This window comes from Notolepis coatsorum (assembly GCF_963971535.1).
Source record: "Notolepis coatsorum genome assembly, chromosome: 15".
Taxonomy (NCBI): Eukaryota; Metazoa; Chordata; class Actinopteri; order Aulopiformes; family Paralepididae; genus Notolepis; species Notolepis coatsorum.
In genome coordinates, this window is record NC_140179.1 from 26,353,243 (window position 1) to 26,374,965 (window position 21,723).

Here is a 21,723-nt window from a genome sequence, read left to right on the forward strand (position 1 = left end):
TCCCTCAACAACCACTGGGCCGACAGTGGCTCAGGAGGTAGAGCAGTCGTCTGGTAATCGGTAGGTTCCGGTTCGATTGCCGCTCCTCCTGTCGAGGTGTCCTTGAGCAAGACATTTAACCCCTAATTGCTCCCGATGAGCAGGTTGGCACCTTGCGTGGTCGACCTCCGCCGTCGGTGTGTGAATGTGTGAGTGAATGGGTGAATGTGAGAAACAAAAATTGCAAAGCGCTTTGGATAAAAGCTGCTATATAAAAGGCACCATTTACCATTTGAAGTGTCCTTGGGCAAGGCACTTAACCCACCTACCACTGCTCCAGTGGAACCGCTATGTAGCCAAAAAACAAAGTAGAAGACTGTGGTTGTCCTGAGAGTAGCTACGAGGTGTGAATGCGTGTAACTGTCTGAGTGTGTAGCGGGTCACAGCTGGGAAAGACAATACTGTACTGTACTGGGTTGATGGAGGAAAACAAACTAAGTGGCGGTTCTCACTGTGCCCTTTTGTAGGACCACTTTTTCAAGACCACTTTTGTAGGGTAAGCAACCCAGTTTAGGAGGCATGAGGTTGATCCTGAAGAATGTTGGATTTAAAGCACAAAAGAGCGAGGGCTTCGGGGAAGTTGGGCGGATGACCACAGACTCAGTGGGATGGTTTTTGAACCTCAGACATGCTATTTCTCATCGTTTGTGTAATTCACATGGATGGAACATCAACAGATGACTTCAAAACGCTTTAAACTCCTACGCTGCCAGTGATATAATTTGATATGATTTGGAATGGGGTTGTAATCTAACGATGGCCTCATCCGTGTTTGGAAAGCTCTTTTCCCCTTAACCCTTTGCCTCTTTGCGGGTTTAGAACAGCACTCAGAGAGATACAGTCATGTTGTTTTTCTTCTTTTATTTTATTTTTTTTAATCTTTTCCCCCCTTCTTTTTCCGTTTTTCTCCACTCCCAATGTTAGTCGTTATGCCAATTCCCAATCCCCTTCCTGGTCGTTGCGCACTCTACCCCCTACCGTCGGTCGGGGAGGGCGGAGACTATCACATGCTTCCTCTGACACATGTGTACCCAGCCCACTGCTTCTTTTCACCTGGCAGCGCGGACTCTCACTGGGAGAGTGTAACGTGTGGAAGGGTTACACTACCTCCCTCCAGATCCTTCCCTTGCTGTGCAGGCGCCCTGACCAAACTGTAGGAGTCGCTGTTTACAACGACCCGGACCCACCCACCGGCTTCCCTCCCGCTGACGGCCGGCCAAGCCGGAGGCAACGCTGACAGCCGATTCGATACCAGTGTCTCTTGCGTTGGTGACGAGCGCTTAGTCCGCTGCGCCACCCAGCCGCCGGTTCAGTCATGTTGTTTAATGCGTTTATGCAACAGACCCCTCGATCAGATCCGTCCCGGCTTTTTAGCGTGAATCACAATGTACCGCATGTACAGAGTAACTAGTACTGTCTTTCACTAGTATTCACTCTCCTACTAAGGAATCTACCGTGCCTACTGTATATTACTACCTACTATGCTAATATGCACTCAAGTCTGTAGCACTCAAGTTTGAGTTGTACAGCTTCCTGCTGACTTATTGTACTTGTAAGTCGCTTTGGATAAAAGCGTCAGCTAGATGACAACCGGAGTTGTTTTGTGAAAGTCACGGTACGTCGAGGACTCGGTTCATCAGGTTCAGAGCCGGAGGTGTGAATCTCTCTGACAGGTACGCTACATGGAGGTATGCGTGGAGGGGAGGAAGAGAGAGGCATCATTTTTATAAAAGGCTTTCATGACAGCGTCGCGGTCCAACAACAGCATGAAAAAGAAAAAGAAGAAAAAGTCGACACAGGCATGAATGTTTGGAGAAGATCTCGTCCTGAAAGACACCAGGTGAGGCCGGCGATATAGATAAACAAGGTAATAGGAGATGCTCAGTGTGCAAGGGCAGCGAGCCAGAGAACGCATGTGCAAGGGCAGCCTTAAAACCACACTCCGGTACTTTCAACCCATCACAACTCAAAAACACAGGCCTGTTCTACTCCCGTTTACAAACATTATCAACGCAGACAAACCTTTTATAGCCGCAAAAGTCCCGGAACAGTTACGTTTAGCTATCGCACATTATTATTCTATTACCTCAGTAAACAAAACTGTGATCACGGATCGGGCCTTTAAAACGGCAACCCTGCTACGAGGAAGGGGATCAGTCAGACAGCTGGTGTCTCTTCATCCGGCGTTCTCTCGACAGTTGGCAGGACTGAACCTCTAAGCGCTCTTGTCGATGCGATCTCGCGGGGGAACTCATCAGACGTCAAGTTAACCCGAGAGGAGCGTCGGCATCGCCTCCGCTGAGAGATCCTGCCCCGTGGCGACGGCCTACATGCTGTTGAGATGGAGTGTAATCGTTGCCGTTATGTAAAAATGCACAAATAATTCAGCTGGGAGGTGGGAGTTAATGTGTGAATTCATAATAATCCACTTTCAATTGTGCTGCAGCTCTGCAACTGTGATATGACACAGTTATTCAGAACATCTTGTCATACAATTGATAACTTGATAAAAAAAACAAAAGGCTAATAGGCCAGATGATGATGAACTATTCTAAGGAGTTGACGTGCAGCAGTTTTATAGGTGCAAAGAAGTTGAGGTGAGGTGACTTTTTTAAATGATTTTCGGCTCAACCATCAACAACGTTAATCAATCACAACATATACTGTAGGGGTAACTCACGATACAATACGATCGATAACCCTCGATAACGATAATATCACGATAGACGATTACTACAATAATCTATATTTTGCAAGAAACTTCACCTACGATACATCACGATATCTTGTGTAACCGAAAAAGAAAAAATACCCATAAAAAGGCAAAAAGCAGGAATTATGTATTTATTCACACAATTGACATGAAAGCCCATCAGATTCTTTAGTGTGCAAACTGACAAGTTGTACATGAAACAATGTGCAACACATTGCATAGTGTCTCTTTAAAACAGACCGACCACAATTTGATTATTATTAACTATTAATTATGTCCCCAACGGAAAACTTTGTTACCATTATGCAATAAAAACAATATATACATCTGTTTTTATCTAATAAGATAACGTTTTCAGTCTGTTCACGTCATTCCAATCAGGTCTTTTGCTGCAGCCGCACCTCCCTCTGAAAGGCCCTCCTCAGCCACATCCAGACTGTCCTTTTTTTCTTTTTTTTCTTGATATTTTTCCCCCTCCTTTTTCCTCCGATTTTCTCCCATCCCAATGTTAGTCGTTATGCCAATTCCCAATCCCCTTCCTGGTCGCTGCGCACTTACCCCCCACAGTCTGTCTGGGAGAGTGGAGGCTATCACGTGCTTCCTCCGACACACGTCTAGCCAATCAACCGCTTCTTTTCACCTGGCAGCACGGACTCTCACTGAGAGGGTGTAACGTGTGGAAGGATCACACTACCCCCCTTAGATCCTATCCGCGCTGAGCAGGCGCCCCGACCGAACTGTAGGAGTCGCTATTTACAACGACCCGGACCCATCCCGCCAGCTTTCCCACCCTCTAATACAGCCAATTGTATTAGTGTGAACGGCCAGCCAAGCTGGTGACAATGCCGGAGCTGTGAGCTGGATTCGAACAAGCGAATCCAGCGTCTCCGGTGTTGGTGACGAACGCAATCTCCGCTACGCCACCTGACCGCCCCTTCCAGACTGTCCTTTAAAACAGCGACAAAACACACCTTTTCACTCTTGCTTTCGACTATTATCTATTTTTGTTTTGTTTTGTTCCGTTTTTTGTTGTTTACACTGTAAAGCATCTTTGAGCACCGTAAAAGCACTATATAAATTAAATGTACTATTATTATTATTATTGCAGTAAAATGGGATTGTCAAGCAAATATTATTTCTTTATTATTATTAATGACTGTATCGGTGTAATATCGGCACACAAAAACGTATAGCTATATAATAGCAATATATTACTGTAGCGACCCCCCCGCCCCTAATATACTTCATACTAGTGCCTAATGCAGTGGGCGAATGGACATCATGTGCTTAACAGATTCTAGTAGTTCAGGTACAGACACAGTATGAGTCAGCGTCTGGTGACCAGGGAGACACCAGATCTAGCGTGTGTCCGAGAAACAGTGATGCCACATCAGCCCGGCCAAGGCCCTCGCCCTACCACACAGCTTCCCCTGTGGGAGTCTGTGTCAATCCCAGGGAAGAGAGAGGGGGGGGGGGCAGGTCTCGGGCCGCCTACTCTGTCTGGACATGTCCCACCCCGGCGGCATTCCCATCAGCAGTGTGGCGGCGATGACGGGAGACAGCATGGACAGCGCGCCAAGTGCTCCTCAAACGGGCGACCACCACATCCTCTCACCGCTCCAGGAGCAGCAGGGAGCGTCGACGAGAAACAAATCAAAACCCGGGGGCTGAATCGCTCCGGAGAGAGAGAGAGAGAGAGAGAGAGAGAGAGAGAGAGAGGGAAAAAAGGACAACAACCTCGGATGACTGGACTCGTCGGAACGGAGACATGTGCTCACTGTTATTGTGCTTTTAATATTGATTCACTACGTTGACACAACGCGCAGGCTCTCTCGCCCCCTTTCCTCTGACGACACAACGCTCACGCTGTCTCCCCCTTTCCTCTGACGACACAACGCGTCTCTCCCCCTTTCCTCTGACGACACAACGCTCAGGCTGTCTCCCCCTTTCCTCTGACGACACAACGCGTCTCTCCCCCTTTCCTCTGTTGACACAACGCTCAGGCTGTCTCCCCCTTTCCTCTGTTGACACAACGCTCAGGCTGTCTCCCCCTTTCCTCTGTTGACACAATGCTCAGGCCCGTCTCCCCCTTTCCTCTGTTGACACAACGCTCAGGCTCTCTCCCCCTTTCCTCTGACGACACAGCGCTCAGGCTGTCTCCCCCTTTCCTCTGTTGACACAACGCTCAGGCCCGTCTCCCCCTTTCCTCTGACGACACAACGCTCAGGCCCGTCTCCCCCTTTCCTCTGTTGACACAACGCTCAGGCTCTCTCCCCCTTTCCTCTGTTGACACAACGCTCAGGCTCTCTCCCCCTTTCCTCTGACGACACAACGCTCAGGCCCGTCTCCCCCTTTCCTCTGACGACACAACACGTGTCTCCCCCTTTCCTCTGTTGACACAACGCTCAGGCCCGTCTCCCCCTTTCCTCTGACGACACAACACGTGTCTCCCCCTTTCCTCTGTTGACACAGTGCACGTCTCCCCCTTTCCTCTGATGACACAACACTCAGGCTTGTCTCCCCCTTTCCTCTGTTGACACAATGCTCAGGCTGTCTCCCCCTTTCCTCTGACGACACAGCGCTCAGGCTGTCTCCCCCTTTCCTCTGTTGACACAACGTGGAGGCCCGTCTCCCCCTTTCCTCTCCTTAAAACGTGCCTAAAAGTACCACAAACCACTCTTTTGTTATTACAGACTTGGTGTTGCAGGTCATAAAGTGGGGCGTGTGTGTGTGGACCGTTCCCTCAGACACTACAGGGAGACCGGGCTTTATGGGCCCAGGTCCTTGTATTACAGTGAATGATGTTCTTTATGAGATTTGTTCAACAAAAGCAAGTTTCCGTCCATAAAGTAATCTCGTGGCCATTATGGGTTCTTCTCAGGCATATTCGATTTAAATCTCGACCCGTGCATTTCGTCGCAGCTGCGCGAGGACCATTAGGTCTTTTGTTTCCCGGCACAGATTGAGGTCCGGCATGGTAAAGTCATTAAGAAAAACATACAGAAAAGGCTAATTACACGGTGGGGTGATTTCACCAGTCTAGGTTGAGTTTCATAACACACAGGCCGCCTTCATTTACAGTAAACGCGCTAGACGGTCGGGGTCTGGAACGCGATGGAATACTGGCATACTTCAGGGAAGCCCATCCTCCGGGCCAAAACACTGAAAATTATATATGCCTAGTAAGGGGTTGTGTGTGTAAAGTGAGTCAGACAAAAAGATCCTTCAGGCCGGTGTCTGGGGTGAATCACTGTTTCCCTAACCTCAAAACACCTCCGCGTGACATTCCGTGACGCCCTGCCGTCGCCCAGCAGTTCGTCCCCCAGAGTGACGCTGCAGTCAGACCGACCGTCGTAACAGACGCAGATATAGGCAACGCGTTACGTTACCGACAGTCACCTGAGACCATTTTTCTTCCGGAGCCCTGAAAGGGAAAGAAATCTTCCACGTCCCACAAAGACGGTGGTTGGAAATATTGGAGAGGGGCTACTGAGTCCATGAGTCATCCCGTCAACCCCCCCCCCCCCTCTCTCCCAACAAGCGCATGTGCCAGTGCATCTGTAACCACTTGTCACGATGTGGATGTGAGATGGAAGTCAAAATACTGCTCCTCTCTTTCATTCCTGCGAAAACAAAAGACTCATTCCTATTCAATTGGAATTTGATTAAAGCAAATGATTACAATGCAATTAAGGCCGATTTATTTCTCCGCGCTCAGACCCCTATACGGGCACAAGCAGTACACCGGTACACTACTATTGCACACGGTTGAACACTAGTGCCAGAGCACAATGCCTCTGGTGATGTTCACAATTAGAGCTATAGAACTAACAAAGTTGTAGACGGTCACCAATGAGTTGCTATGATCGCCATCTTTGGATGATTACGTCTATTCTAATCATTTCAAACAAAACTTCCCAACCATCTTTCAACCTCACTTGGAAACACACACACACAGTGATCCTCTACATGTGGCTTGACCCAGGAGTTTGACCTCACTTTTTTCGAGGGGCGTCATGACAATTCCCTCCTAGTTGTTGCGCTGCCCTACTGCCGGTCTGGGGAGGGTGTAGACTCACCACATGCCTCCTCTGATACATGTGGAGTCACCAGCCGCTTTTTTTTCACCTGACAGCGAGGAGTTTCACTATGAGAGCGTAACGCGTGCAGAGGTTCACGCCGTCTCCCCCAGATCCCCTCCCTGCTGAACAGGCCAGTAGGACTTGCTGTTGCAACGACCACGAGTAATAAACCCCACTGGCTTTCCACCCACGAACACTGCCACCTGTGTTCGTAGGGATGTCTGGCCAAGCCATGACAAGATCATGGGTCAAGTTATGGTACACATCACCTCCACCAGCCAAGAGAGAAGCCCGTTTTCGGGATGCAATGTCATTGTAGGCCCTTTGGTTCTGAAACGGAAGGGGTTAAATCAGTCATCCAACCCAACACATGGTGCATCCATCCTGCATTTATGATCCCTTAATTTTTATTATGGCCTCTGAAAGCTGCCACATCAAGAGGCCCGCGCAGACTAGTATGGGAGCAGTGGGACCCGGACCCAGCTGGCACCGGGACCAAAGAGAGAGAGAGCCCGTCCACATCAAACGCTGCCCACAGATTAAGTTAGCAGTCCAACGGGGCGGCGCAAAAATCACTAACTGTGCTCACACACCTGGCCGGAGTGGACGCAGCGGCGTCTTTGAGAAGTGCTGCGTACATTTAAAACATTGTGCTTCACTGTAAAACAGTGGCTGAACTTTTGACTTTGAAGCATCACAGAAGGAACTGGTGGAACATCTGAAATACATTTCATTGATGAACCGGTTCCGTTTCAATTGTGACTGATCTAGTCCGAACGCCTAAAGGGATACTCCACCCATTTTAATAAGTCTATGGGATTCTTTCAGACACTTCAGTCCATCCTAAAAAAGGGCTTGCATCAGTGTTTTGGATTTTGAGACACTGGAAGTAGAAATTGTCATCATAGTATTTATTAGCTATGCTAAATCAATTGTATTATTATATATATATACCATTTGAAACACTTAGGAAGCTTTTTGGGAGATGCTATATGTGATCTATAAATTGTGAAATGCCACATTAACATAGCTAACAAAGGAGCACCCATGTGATTCTGAATTTAAAATATGAAACATGAAAGTGATCTGACAAAAAAAAAATCCCTACTTTCAAACAATAATTATTTTAGTTATCCACATGCTCCTTTTTAAACGTATGACGTAGCGTGAATTTACTTTCATGGAACATACAAGTATGCTACTGAAATTGTAGTAAATTGAATAGTTTACCGTATGTGATTTGAAGAAGAAACCTTTAGTGGATGAGCCAAAAGACTCAATTAAACTTTTACAGACATTCCTCAACATGCCACTGAGTGACACGTTGGAAGTGGGGGTCTATCTTGAGCTAAACTTCCTTCAGCTCCCTCTCTTATCTTAGTCTCTCTGGTGTGATGAACAGTATTGTGGTGATGTGTAGCTTATTGATATGTTCACTAAGGTGTGGTTTACATTAGGCCACTTCTGTAGCTTTACCAAGCGGGGTAAAATGTAGCTAGCGGTTCAAGGCGATGTCTGACAAAGAGTGGCAGTGGCTAGAACACATCGCTGATGGCGACACATGCATTGTGTGTGGCGTGTGATTAAAGCCTCGGGTCTCATTCATGGCTCAGTCTACTGCATTCAGCACCGCCGTGTTGGACAGCGCTGGCCAGAGTGAAAACCCCCAGCCCCCCTTCCCCAAATTCCTTTTAAAGCGCCCCCTTCCAGTAACTAGTTCCATCGAGCCTGGCGACACCAGCATTACACACAGTTCCCAGAACACAGTTTGAAATGGTTATGGTAAACACTGTGCTACCAGCCGCACCAAAACTGAGATTCAGATGCTGGCTGCATATCATGTTGTACCCAGTAAAGGCCATCTTAATGGGCCGTGGTAATTACTGTCAGGCTCATCTGGCTTCCATTATGATCCCCCGTATTTCTACGAGGGAAACATCTGTCTGGAAAACAGGACTTATTCTTCTTCGGGAAGTTTCCAGGGTGGACGCTTCCTGGGAACACTATGAGCCTAGTGATGGAGATGTGTTTGATGATGGCTTGTTCCGACGGCCAAGCCACCTGTCGAGACTGGCTAAGTGGGGCCAGGAGGAAGAGGAAGCGTTACTCCCCCAATCTTCCTGATGTATTGCAACCTACAGGGAAAATGCGACACGTTTAAAAGCCCATGGAAAATCACACCAGTGCTTAAATTATACTTACATTAAGTTTGAAAACACTGTACAAGCAGTAACGCTTTCAGGTTTGTGTTGTTACAGTAACAGCAGTACTTTGTACAATGTTCTATGTCACAGTGCTGTTGCTGTAACTTGCGATTCCTGTCCTAGTTAATAATGTCCCAATAATATCCACAATCCTTGATAATTACATATAAATATGTAATGCTTGCTTCGGGCATATAGAACAATGCATGTTATATTTTGCCTTATTGAATTAAGGGAATCAATCTATCTATGTATCCACTGATTGACTGACAGACATATAGATAGACTGTTAAAGATTGTATGCAACCCCAATTGCACGACACAGACAGGTAATCAGAGTTAGCCAAAACAAGGGCATGATTTATTATACACAAAAAAGTGGCACTGACCCTTTAAGGGTGAAATAACACTAAAGTCCATGAACACAAAAATGCAGCACTGTGCCTTTAAAGGCAGAACAAAAAAGGTACACAGGAATATCTTCAGAACACTGGCATCTTCCCGACCAGAACGCTGCCGACAGGCAACGCAGCAACAGGGGGTCCAAGGGGAATGGAGTGAGAACACGGTCATCCTCCCGTGGAACAATAGAGAGCGATGACGAGGCCTCACCCCAGGAACGAGGTCCATGAAGAGGGAGTAGGGAAGTAGCTGGCACGACGTCTCACCCCAGAGACGCGGCGGTAGATGGTAGCAATGTAGAATGGCACAACATCTGGGCCCTCATGCATCAACGTGTTCTACGCACAGATCTGTGCTTACCCCGTGCGTACGATCATTTCTAAGCAAAGAGTGGGATTCATCAACTTCAACTTGAACTTGACTTTGTGCGTACATCTACGCACTTTTCAGACCTGGCGTACCTAGCGCCCAGTGGTAGAATATATTATTACAACAAGGAAATGAGCTTCTGTGCATAATAACACTGGCACGTTCTGTACGAACCGTAGTTCATTATAGTTCATTGTAAAATAGCAACAGTAGTGTAATTATGGTCAAAACCCTATAAATAGCATTTGGAATAATAGATCTTTCTCTCAGAATGAATGCAGCATGGTTTATATAGCGTTATCGGAATATACGGGGTGTAGGCTACTGACTGACTGCGCTCCGCGTAGCTTGATTGATTGAAAAGTTTATTAACAGATTGCAGAATGGGTACAGTACAGTACAGCTCAGTACATACAATTGTTAATTGGGGATGCAGACCAACTTTCGTCTTGTTTACATCAGGGTCCCCCATTTTCAATTCATCATAAATCATAAAGCTCAACTCGTTATTATTCTGCGCAGACCGCAGAAACACGGGAACGTTTTGATTATATTTAAAAGGCTTTACGTTAAACGAAACAAGTGGAACTTCGAAGCTGTAAGCAGAATACAAGTCATATTAATATAGTGTTCTTCCCCCTTTTTACTGTATAAGAAAGAATAGAAAACGCATTGCAATGACACTATAGTGGACAGACTATGTATATGATGGGATTCAAGTTCATGTATTGAAAGGCAGGCTATCATACATGCAGTGAGATTCATTGTTCTTGTATATGCTCTCGTATTATATTGTTTATATAGGCTACCCAATACTGACGTCAAAATAGATTGTAGTATGCCTCTAGAAATCATATGCAGCAGGTAGAAAATTGACGGGAGATCCATCGCGATTTGGAATAAAATTGAGGAGAACTTTAATCCATGGGGTATTAATCAAACAACACGGGAAAAGGCAGTCATATTCCAGCGCGGTCTTTATTAGCCGACAACAAAATAGATGCATCTAAAAATCATATAGCCAATCGAACACAACTAATAAAGGCATTCATATTACAAGCACGGTTATAATGACACACAACCAACGCCAAACAGTGGTCAACGAACGGTCTTTATTAGTATTTTGAGCTGTCCAGGCAGAATTGCAGCAATGGTCTTAGGGAGCCGTTGATATCTGACATCACCGTTTACAAATCCGCCTTTTATTTATCCCACAATACGCGATAGTGTCTTCTTGGTTCGACAGCAGTGAATTCTCCGTGGAGTTTCTCGGAGTCCCGCTCGGGTCGGTCCATTATTTCACATCCCATGGGGGGTGTTTCCTCATTTTCATGACCATATATGGATAATCATGCACGAGCATTGACGGTAGAACAAAGTGGTATTCATCAACACGGAGGAGCATAGAGCCTGCGTACGCACGTGTGATGAATGCTGACTTCCCTGTGCGTACGCTAGTTCTACATTCCGTGCTTACGTGTGGAAGTAGGTCAAGTTCAAAGTCCACGTTGATGCATGAGGGCCCTGGAGTGGGAACATTGGGATCCTCCCGTGGAAGTCTAGAGAGCGAATACGATGTCCTACTCCCGGAAACGGCGATAGGTGGTACAGAACGTACAGAACGACCTGGCAATGAGTGGAAGGCAATCAGCAGTACTAGTAGTCTCCCGACAAGCTAATTGCCAACCACTCTCAGGTGCGTGAGCTGATTATTGGGCCTCCCAACGGGGGAGTGCTGAACAGAGTTCCATCAGCCCTCACATAGACATCACTATGAATTGAAAATGGGGGACCCTGGGCCTCCAGCTCTACTGGGCCTCCAGCTCTACCGGGCCTCCAGCTCTACCGGGCCTCCAGCTCTACCGGGCTTCCAGCTCTACCGGGCCTCCAGCTCCACTTAGCCTCCAGCTCTACTGGGCCTCCATCTCCACCTGAGGACCTCCAGCTCCACTAGGCCTCCAGCCTGCTCTACCTGAGCCTACAGCTCCAGGATGACATCAGACACCAGTCCCCCACTGGAGTGTTCCACTACTGGCTGTTGCCAGATCGCCAAGCAGTTGGAGGATTTGCTGGAGCGGGTCTCCCTCCTCACCACCATCCATCTGGATGAGCAGAGACATCGGGAGACCATCTTGTCGGCTGACCTGAGAGAAGCACCCCCCCCCCCTGCGCCCCCCGTTCGGCTGGATCTTCTAGGGAGAGCCTATACAGGAAGCAGGGAGCCAAGCTCAAGCTCTACAACTCCACTCCTACTCACCCCCCTCCCCAGGCCTGGTCTAAAGTGCGGTCGAGGCGTAAGAGGCGAACCTGGGACTCTCGTCTTAGCCCTCCACCCCATGAGTCTCTCTCACTCTCCAACAGATTCAACATCCTGGAGAGTGTGGAGCTTGACCACCGGACACCAGGGGCCAAGAGGCAACGTCCGGGGTCAGGCTCACCCACTCCTACGGCTAGGAGCTGTCTGGGCCCCCCACCACAGGAGCGGGAGGAGGATCTGCCAGCTACTCCTAGCATTTCTAGGCGCCCTGGTTTCCCGGTCTTCACCCCCAGACCGAAACCGACCTCCTCTCCCGGGGCGTGGGAGCAGGTGTTACAGCAGACTGGTCATGCAGGAATATCCTTCACTGCTGCTCCTGGTACCACGCCTGTAGCCGACACACAGGAGGCGTGGATGGGTCCCCTGCCTCACTCTCTGAAGGATCCCCCTCGCCAGCCGCGCCCCCCTCCCACTCGGAATGGTAAACCTCTACAGAGACCCACAAGGGATGGTGAGCCCTGCACCGCCCCCCCCCCCCTCCCTCTGTGCTTGTCATTGGGACTTCAATGGTGCGTCATGTGGCTGTCCCGAGGGCCAGAACCTACTGCCTCCCAGGAGCCAGGGTCTCGGACATCAAGGCAGCACTCCCTTCACGCATTAAGGACCATCCTCAGGCATCATCCATCATCATCCACTCCGGGTCTAATGACATTAAGTATCAACAGTCTGAGTTATTGAGGGAGGACTTTAGGGCCCTGATCTCCACAGTCCAGTCATCTAAGAAATCCTGCATTATCTCTGGTCCCTTTCCCTCCCCTAGGTATGGGGATGGCAAGTACAGCAGGATCCGTGAACTTCATAACTGGCTGAAGGGTTACTGTTGCCTAATGATTCCCTATATAGATAATTTCTATGTTTTCTGGAGACGTCCGGAGTTCTTTGCTAGGGATGGCCTGCATCCCAACTGGAATGGAGCCCGGCTGCTCTCCATGGGTATGGACATGGCTCTGAGATCCGCAGTGAGTGGGAGTAGGGAACTGGTCCGGAAACATAGAACAGTGGATGTGGCCTGAAATGGGGTGAGTCCGATCCATCTCATAGTTCCTTGTGTCCATGTTTTTAAAGCCACTCCCAGGGATCAGGCGGATCAAAGCCCTATTGATGGACCTACTCCTAAAAATATCTCTGTTGTATGTGATGGTTTGTCGCGTGGTAGGCGCAGTTATGTAGAAGAGAGGGGTGTGGTCAGGAGTAACCTGGTGGATCTTAAAAATGAGAGATATGTACACCCCTTGTCTCAGGTTCCTGTTCCCATAACCTCTGTACCTAATGATACAGTCTCTGCCACAGTTAGTCTGAACAGCCCATCTGGGTTCAAGGATAGGAAAGGGCTTGGCATAAACCATTTAAACATACGAAGCCTCCTTCAACAATATAAGTTAGACCATCTGAACATTTTAGTATCTCAGGCTGATCCTGATGTTCTGGTTTTATCGGAAACCTGGTTAAAAAAATCTGACGATGACTCATCTGCAGCTTTACAGCAGTATAATTTATATAGAAGCGACAGAGCTGGCAGAGGGGGTGGGGTTGCAATGTATGTAAAATCCTGTTTGTCTGTTTCAGTATTGCATACCATCACAGTTCCAAAGTGTTTCGAATTACTTGTGCTGAAGGTTGATTTGGGGCCTTGTAACTCTTTAGTTTTGATTGGTGTCTATAGGCCTCCCAAAGCTGAGGCTAGTGCTACTGATAGAATTATGGATATACTGTCATTATATTCTAATTCAGAGATGCTAGTGCTGGGTGATTTTAACTTGGACTGGCGAAATGCTGCTTCTAGTTACCTGAAGGAGGTGAGTGGTATCCTCTGCCTTACTCAGTTGATTACTGAGAGCACTAGACCAAACCCTAAAGATCATGCTAAATCCACTCTCATTGACTTGATATTTTCTAACAGATGTGACAGGATCTCTGCTAGTGGTGTTTTTGATTTAGGCATTAGTGATCATTGTCCTACGGTCTGTGTTAGATCCACAAAGCTGCTGAAATCAAGACTGCGTATTGTTCAAAGGAGATATCTTAAAATCTTTAACCCCCAAACCTTTTTGGAGGACATTGCTACTAATAATAGTCTATGTTTAGCAGGGTCTGATAATGTGCAAGCTGCACTGGATTCTTTTATAAAGACATTTAATTGCTTTGTAGATAAACATGCTCCTTATAAAAGGACTAGGATTAAGGATAGGGTGGCACCGTGGTTCTCAAGTGAGCTGTCAACATTATTTTCTGAGCGGAACTCTGCGTGGTCACGTGCTAGACGCACTGAGGATACGCAAGACTGGCTTTCCTTCAGACAACTTAGAAATAGAACTACTGCAGCTGTGAGGAAGGCTAAATCTGATTACTTTTTAGACTTAGTCTCGAATTCCTACTCTAACCCAGCTAAATTCTGGGGTGCAGTAAACCTGTCAAAAAATAACCCTGCTACATTGCCATTGTGTATTAATGTGGCTGATTGTAAAATCTCGGATCCTCAGGAAATTTGTCTTGCTTTCAATAAACACTTCATTGAGGCTGGGTCCTTATTTGACAGGTTGTCTACTGGGCTGGCTCTACTGGATGTTGACTCTGACCCTAGCCCAATCTTCGATCATGCCTCGTGTGTACCTACATTTTCCTTCCAGCCATTTTCATCTAGTGAAACTCTCAATATCCTGCAATCCATAGACCCTAAGTGTTCTACTGGTGTGGACAATTTAGACTATTTTTTTAGAAAACTGGCAGCCCCTGTCATTTGTGAGCCATTGTCACACATCTTTAACCTTTCTATTGCATCTGGCATAGTCCTGCAAGTTTGGAAATCTGCCAAGGTGCTCCCCTTGCATAAAGGGGGGGATAGGGATAAGATGGATAACTATCGTCCTATCTCCAAACTATCATGCCTAGCCAAAGCACTGGAGACCTTGGTAAACAACCAATTAAAAACCTTTTTCTCAAGTTGCTCAGTGCTAAGTACTCACCAATCAGGTTTCAGAGCAAATCATAGTACTATTACAGCTGTTACTTTGGTCACTAATGACATTATTTCAGCCCTGGACAATGGGAAGCATTGTGCAGTTCTCTTTGTAGACCTCTCAAAGGCGTTTGATACAGTAGACCATCACTTGCTTTTGAATAGTCTAGCTAGCATTGGCCTGGATAAAGCCGCTTGTGCTTGGTTTCAGGACTATTTATCTTCAAGGTGTCAATCTGTGAATTCAGGTAACTTTCAATCTGATTTCCTGCCATTGTCTAAGGGTGTACCACAGGGTTCGATATTGGGGCCGGTCCTCTTTACAATCTATATTAATGATATTGTTTCTAGTCTTTCAGCACTAGCAGGTTGTCAGGCTCATCTTTATGCGGATGATACAGTTGTCTACTGCATTGCGGATACTGTTCAGGAAGCTATTGTGAACCTGCAGCTTGCGTTTGACACTCTCCAAAATGCTCTAGCTAAGCTCAAGTTAGTGCTTAATGCTAGTAAAACCAAGTCTATGATGTTTTCTAGAGCCAGGGTTATAGATTATGACATGCTACACCTAACAACAGCAAATGGTTTGTATATTGAAAGAGTTAGTGAGTATAAATATCTTGGTATATGGCTGGATGATAAACTTTCTTTTAAATTCCATATAGATAACCTAGCTACAAAATTACGGCAAAAGATTGGTTTCTTGTACCGTAACCACGCTAGTTTTCCTATGTTCTGTAGGAAAATAATTGTACAGGCTGTTTTTTTGTCAATATTGGACTATGGTGATGTCATTTACAGGCATGCGTCTGCGTCTACATTAAGGCCTTTGGATTCTGCCTACCACTCCGCCCTAAGATTTATTACGGGTGACAAATATGATACTCACCATTGTCTTTTGTATGAGAGGGTAGGCTGGCCATCTCTCTCGTTGCAACGTAGTTATCATGGGTATCTTTTTATCTACAAAGCAATTATTGGCAAACTTCCACCTTATATTACATCTTTGTTGGTCTGGAGTGCTGTCACCTACCAAACTCGTTTGAATGATCGGCTTGTGCTCAGGGTGCCTCGAGTTCGGTCTGAGCTTGGAAAGTCTGCCTTCTCCTACGATGCTCCATACACATGGAATACCCTGCAACAGACTCTAAAGCTCGGAGCATTCCCGTCATTCATGGAGTTTAAAGGCATTGCACTTGACCTATGTACTGAATCATGTAATTGTTTTTAATCCATCATTGTAGTAATTGTAATTCATTGTAATTAATAACTGTTATGATATTTGTGTCCTTTGTTAACTCGTCATCACTGTAAATGAGGGAAACCTCAGTGCTTTCACAAGTATAAATAAAGGTTTGAAATGAAATGAAATGATGTAAACAAGACAAACGACTTTCTCTGGTCTGCATCCCCTTAACAATTGTGTGTATTGAGCCATTCTGCAATCTGTTAAATAAAGTCATTATTAATTCATTCATAGATAGATAGATAGATAGATAGATAGATAGATAGATAGATAGATAGATAGATAGATAGATAGATAGATAGATAGATAGATAGATAGATAGATAGATAGATAGATAGATAGATAGATAGATAGATAGATAGATAGATAGATAGATAGATAGATCAAAGCGGGTTTTTAGAGCTAAACTGCATCAACTCAGGAGGGATTCTTCTTAGTGAAGTCCATTTCTGCTGCTCTGAGAGCCTTTATGAACTTGCAGGTGGTTGATATCACAGATGGTTAACCAATATGATTTAAAAACAGCACATAACCACGGCTTCATTCCAGTCTATTTATTTTAGGTAAACACAGAGGTCCCCCCCCCCCCCCCCCCACTGTTAAGTAGATGTCCAGAACTCAACCAGAGGGGAGCTATTTCAGTCCAGCGTCTCTTCTGCGGTCGAGCTGTAACAGGGAACGCGGACTGGGCCTATTAGCAATAATCAATTCACTAACCTACATTTCAGCTCGGGGGAAAAAATAGGAAAGAGGCCCTAGCAGCATCGATGAGACATACGGGGCTATTGGGCGAGAGCCGCTCCTCCAAAAACGTTCCACGCTCCACATTCCTCTCGGCCTAAGAGGGAAAGAGACGTCGCATTCCCATTTTCCATGGGTTTTCCTGGTGTTATGTCTCGGAAAAGGCCAAGCAGAGATGAGGCGGCGAGTGTGGTTATGAGCCGAATGAGAGTAACGTGACCTTTTGGGGAGAGGGGAGCTACGACGACTCAGTCTAGGGATCGCAGTGAAGAAAAGAGATTACTTGCCATGAATCCAAACGGACAGACGTGAACAACACGGGATATTGTGTGAAAGTGAAAGGGAAAACAGGCAGAAGGTTAAGGATTCTGACGTCACATTTACAGATGAATGACGATCATTGTATTTATATGGTGCTTTTCTAGACACTCTCAAAGTGCTTTACAATGTAGGGTGGAAATTGCCTCCTTCACCACACCACTGTGAAGCACCAAACCTGGGGCCACGCAGGCTCAATGGCTGCCATACACTGGCGCCAGGCTACACATCACACTACACAATGGTCTGAACGGCTCAGGAGACAGCGATTGATATCAGACAGTTAACACTTTGAGTGCCAACGACGAGATTTCTCGTTAGTTCATGCCAACTGTTCAGTGCCAACGACGAGAGATATTGTTTTTTTTTTATTATCGATTTCCATTCATATTTCATCAATCTAGCCTCATGTTACCACTGGAACTCTCTCTGAACTCAATTGGGAAAATACCGTCCCCTATCGTCTTTCCGGATGGTACTGCACCCCTTTGGATTGGATTGAATGAAATGCATGAAGAAAAAAAAATCCTGCTTCCGCATTTTACTTGTCAGACAAGTAACCCGAGACGATCAAAGTCATTGCCGACCACCAGAACAGTGGATAATGTGTGTTTCCAGTACCCAGCGTTGGATCAATAAACGCGATCGATATTTGGAATGGCGATCAGGAATTGGAATAATCTTTTTGGAGAACATCTGATCTGAGGTAAGGAATCTATTTTACCAGTCTTGGGATAATTAGAGCTTTTTTCACAGATATATCAACGTGGGCCCTATGTGTGTGTGCGTGTGTGTGTGTGTGTGCTGAATGCTGATCAGGAAATGGATAATCGGTTTTTCAGCCCGCTTCTATAGTGTGCATAAGTACACATATACTATCGATAATCGATTCATAAATAGGCAGAAAAATTACAACGTTTTTTGTGTATTCTAGTGTATTCCAGTAAAGGGCGTTTATCACAGAATCTTTATTTTCTTCTGGAACTTTCATAAAACGAGCGTTTCTCAAAATGGTATAACACGGAAATGAACCGATTAAAAAACAATCCGTTTCGACAATGTTGACTGCAAACAAGTCATTGATAAGCGACCGCCATATTAGACACATAGCCATAATTTAAGATATAGTTTATGCGTTCGCAAATATGAGAGCTCTATCATTGAAGTGGGTGGTGGCACGCAACAGGGTTCCGGGGCACCGCATGGCTGGCACGGAAAGTGTTAAGGGGGCGGGATGATTAGGTGACCTTGATGTTAGAGACCTGATTGGGAATTTGTCCAGGAACATCGGGGAACCACCAACTCTCTATGCAATAGGCGCACTGGGTTCTTTAACGACCGAATACGTTCCGAAGGATGGCACTCGCATCTGTACGGTGTCCCTATCAAGTCCAGAGGACAGAGCACTCCCTGCTGGACAACAACACCACTTTCCAACAACGGCCTTGATCGGGGCTCGAACCGGTGATCTTCCGATCATGAGTCCAGAGCTCTACCCATGAAGAGAGAATTGTGCAGAGTTCCTTTGTGTCTGTATTAGACTATGGCGATGTGATCTATATGCATGCTCCTTCCTCCCTGCTTAAAAAGCTGGATTCTGCGTACCATACTGCCATACGTTTTGTAGCGGGTGCAGGCTCTCGCACCCACCACTGCACTCTGTAGCAGTCCTTAGGATGGTCCTCTCTGTACCAAAGGAGACAATCACACATGTTGATTTTTATCCTTAAGTCATTGCTAGGTAGCTGCCCTTATATATCTCCAGACTTCTGTCCTTTTATACTTGCTTTTTTAATACCAGACGAGCAGCAAATGGGATGCTTTTAAATGTTCCTTTGATGCAGTCAGAGCTTGGTAAAGCTGCATTCTCTCACTATGCTCCCTTTTTATGGAATACGCTGTAAGTAAAACTTTGTCTAGAGGCACTTCCTACTGTAAATGCTTTTAAAGGTATGCTACGATTAGCCCTTCACGAAACATGTAACTGTTTTACCTGATGCTATTGTTGATGTGATTATGCTCCTTGCCACTGCACAAATGACCTTCTGTATTTATATTTGAATTATATGTTTTTTGTTTAATGCCCTGTTTTATGTTGAAACTTGTTGTGTACCGTGTTAGTCAGGACTCCCTGGAAGAAGAGATCTTGTATCTCAATGGGACATTCCTGGATAAATAAAGGATAAATAAATTTAAAGAAAATGTAGCCACGGTGTCAGATCCACTACGATTTTTGACCATGGAGACTCAACTAGCTACACATGCGTGGAATAAGCAGGTATGTGTAATTTAGTGGTTGAGTTTCCATAGTTATCGTTCCATCAGGCTGGCATTGACGGCCTTGCAGACTCAGCCAGTAAATGACATGCTTATTCCAGGAAATGTGTTTGTGGTTGAATTTACCCCTCCTCATTTCAGAAAATCCTAGTAAGTGCATTATTTATTACTATAAATGAGGATAGAGCTTTAGATCAAAGTCCTACAGTTCCCTGTTTATCTGCCATCACCCTTTGATGTATTATATCTCATAAATTTGATTAGAATTTTGAGAACTTAACATTCTATCGATGATGTCACAACGGCTACTGGCCATTGAAACCTTCAAACGTGTGTCATGCTTCTTGTGGTCTGTGCAGTCCACACGGCATCAGCGGTGATATTGCTCATTTGCGTGACTATGCTCGTAGTACATGGTCCGGGCGCAGAGCACCTCAGACCACGTTGGCAGTGATTGTTGTTGCTATGGTGACAGAACACTCTGATCGCAATAACTTAGTTCTGGGTTTATTCCACAACAGTGTGAACAGCACAAATCACGTGGAATCTGATCTTTTCTATTCTGATTTAGGCCACTTTTGCTATGTGACCTCAGTCTGAACAGTCATGTCAGAATTCATGCGACTTTCATTATGTTCTTAAATCAGATACAGGTCTGACTTTTTGCAATAATAATATTAGTGCTGTCAGGTGATTAAAAACATTTATCTAATTAATTACAGGATTTGTAATTAATTAATCTAATTAATCGCATTTTAATCGCATAACCATTTTAGGCCTGATATTTTATATTCTATAATCATATTTCAAATTGCATGTGTCCGGATGGCAGAATTCAGTACTGTATCTACAAAACCTTCTGTTTAACCATCTTCCCTTTATTTACTTGTTTGGTTTTTCCAGCTCTGGTAAATTTTTGCATGGTGTTATTCACAGTCAAAAATAAATAAATAATAATAATTGAATTGATATTCTCATTTGGTTCATTACAATTTACTCAAGCCTAGTAACAGACACAGTATTTCTGACACTGGGAATACATTCCCTGAGATCCATAGATGTCCCTAGAATCAGATAGGCTACCAAGAACATGCAAATGGACCATTAAAAAAAAAAAAAAATTAAATGTTTATTCTACGTTCTTATGGAATGAATGAAAACATTTATTATAATAATGATTATAATATATATATATATTTTCTTAAATGTTTAATTAATTTTTAGTTAATTTTCATAACGAGATAATTTGCTGTGTAATTAATTAATCTAATTAACGCAATAAACTGACAGCCCTAAATAATATATATATATACATTTTATTTGCGGGTGCCTTTCAAGACACCCAAGGTGACCTCAGTCTGAACATTCATCGGAATTCATGCAACTTTTACATCACTAGTCTAGATTGACATTCGACACAATTCTGCTCTGGCGGGAGTCACTCGGTGAATACAAACCTGATACAAACATGGAAAACAGCTGTGATGTAGGTGTTCAGTGGAGGGACAGTGAGGTGTTTTACCTTATAAGTATTTGGGGTGATATGTACAAGCAAAACTTGAGGAGACGTATCATATAACGGGTCCATGTTTGAAAGCATCTTGAAAGTAGAAATGGCTCTTTTTCACCTCCTCCTCGTCCCCATTATCATCTGCTCATGAATTTGCTGGCCTCCACTGCACATAAACGTATTTTATAAATGAAACCAGTGTCCATCATCGTTTTTGTTCATTTGCGCATGCGGGTCAGTTCAGGATCGCGACCAGTTCACACTGGAATCTGATCTTGGCCACATTAAAAAAAGAATGTGAACACAGCCAAACAAAAGAATCGGATCCGAGCGATCAATCAAAATTGAGCACTAAGGCCTGCAGTGTGAACGTAGCCTCTGGAATGACGGAGGCGTTGACGGAGGCCATACAGAGCGCAAGAAGCATGAAACGTGTTTTGGCTTTAGAATTCTACAACTAAATTCTGAGAAGCCGTTCCAGAAAGAAACGTACATCTGAAAGGATTAGCTCTGTGATGGAGAACAGTGGAATACGGTGCTAAATCCAAC

The 21,723-nt window shown here is 45.3% G+C and overlaps 1 protein-coding gene across 1 annotated transcript in view; it reads right to left on the minus strand.

Moving 5' to 3' along the window:
- The window catches only part of syn3 (synapsin III), a gene marked incomplete at its 3' end in the record, with an annotated part of 160,974 nt that overhangs the window by 32,039 nt on the left and 107,212 nt on the right, over positions 1–21,723 (minus strand). The window lies entirely within an intron of this gene.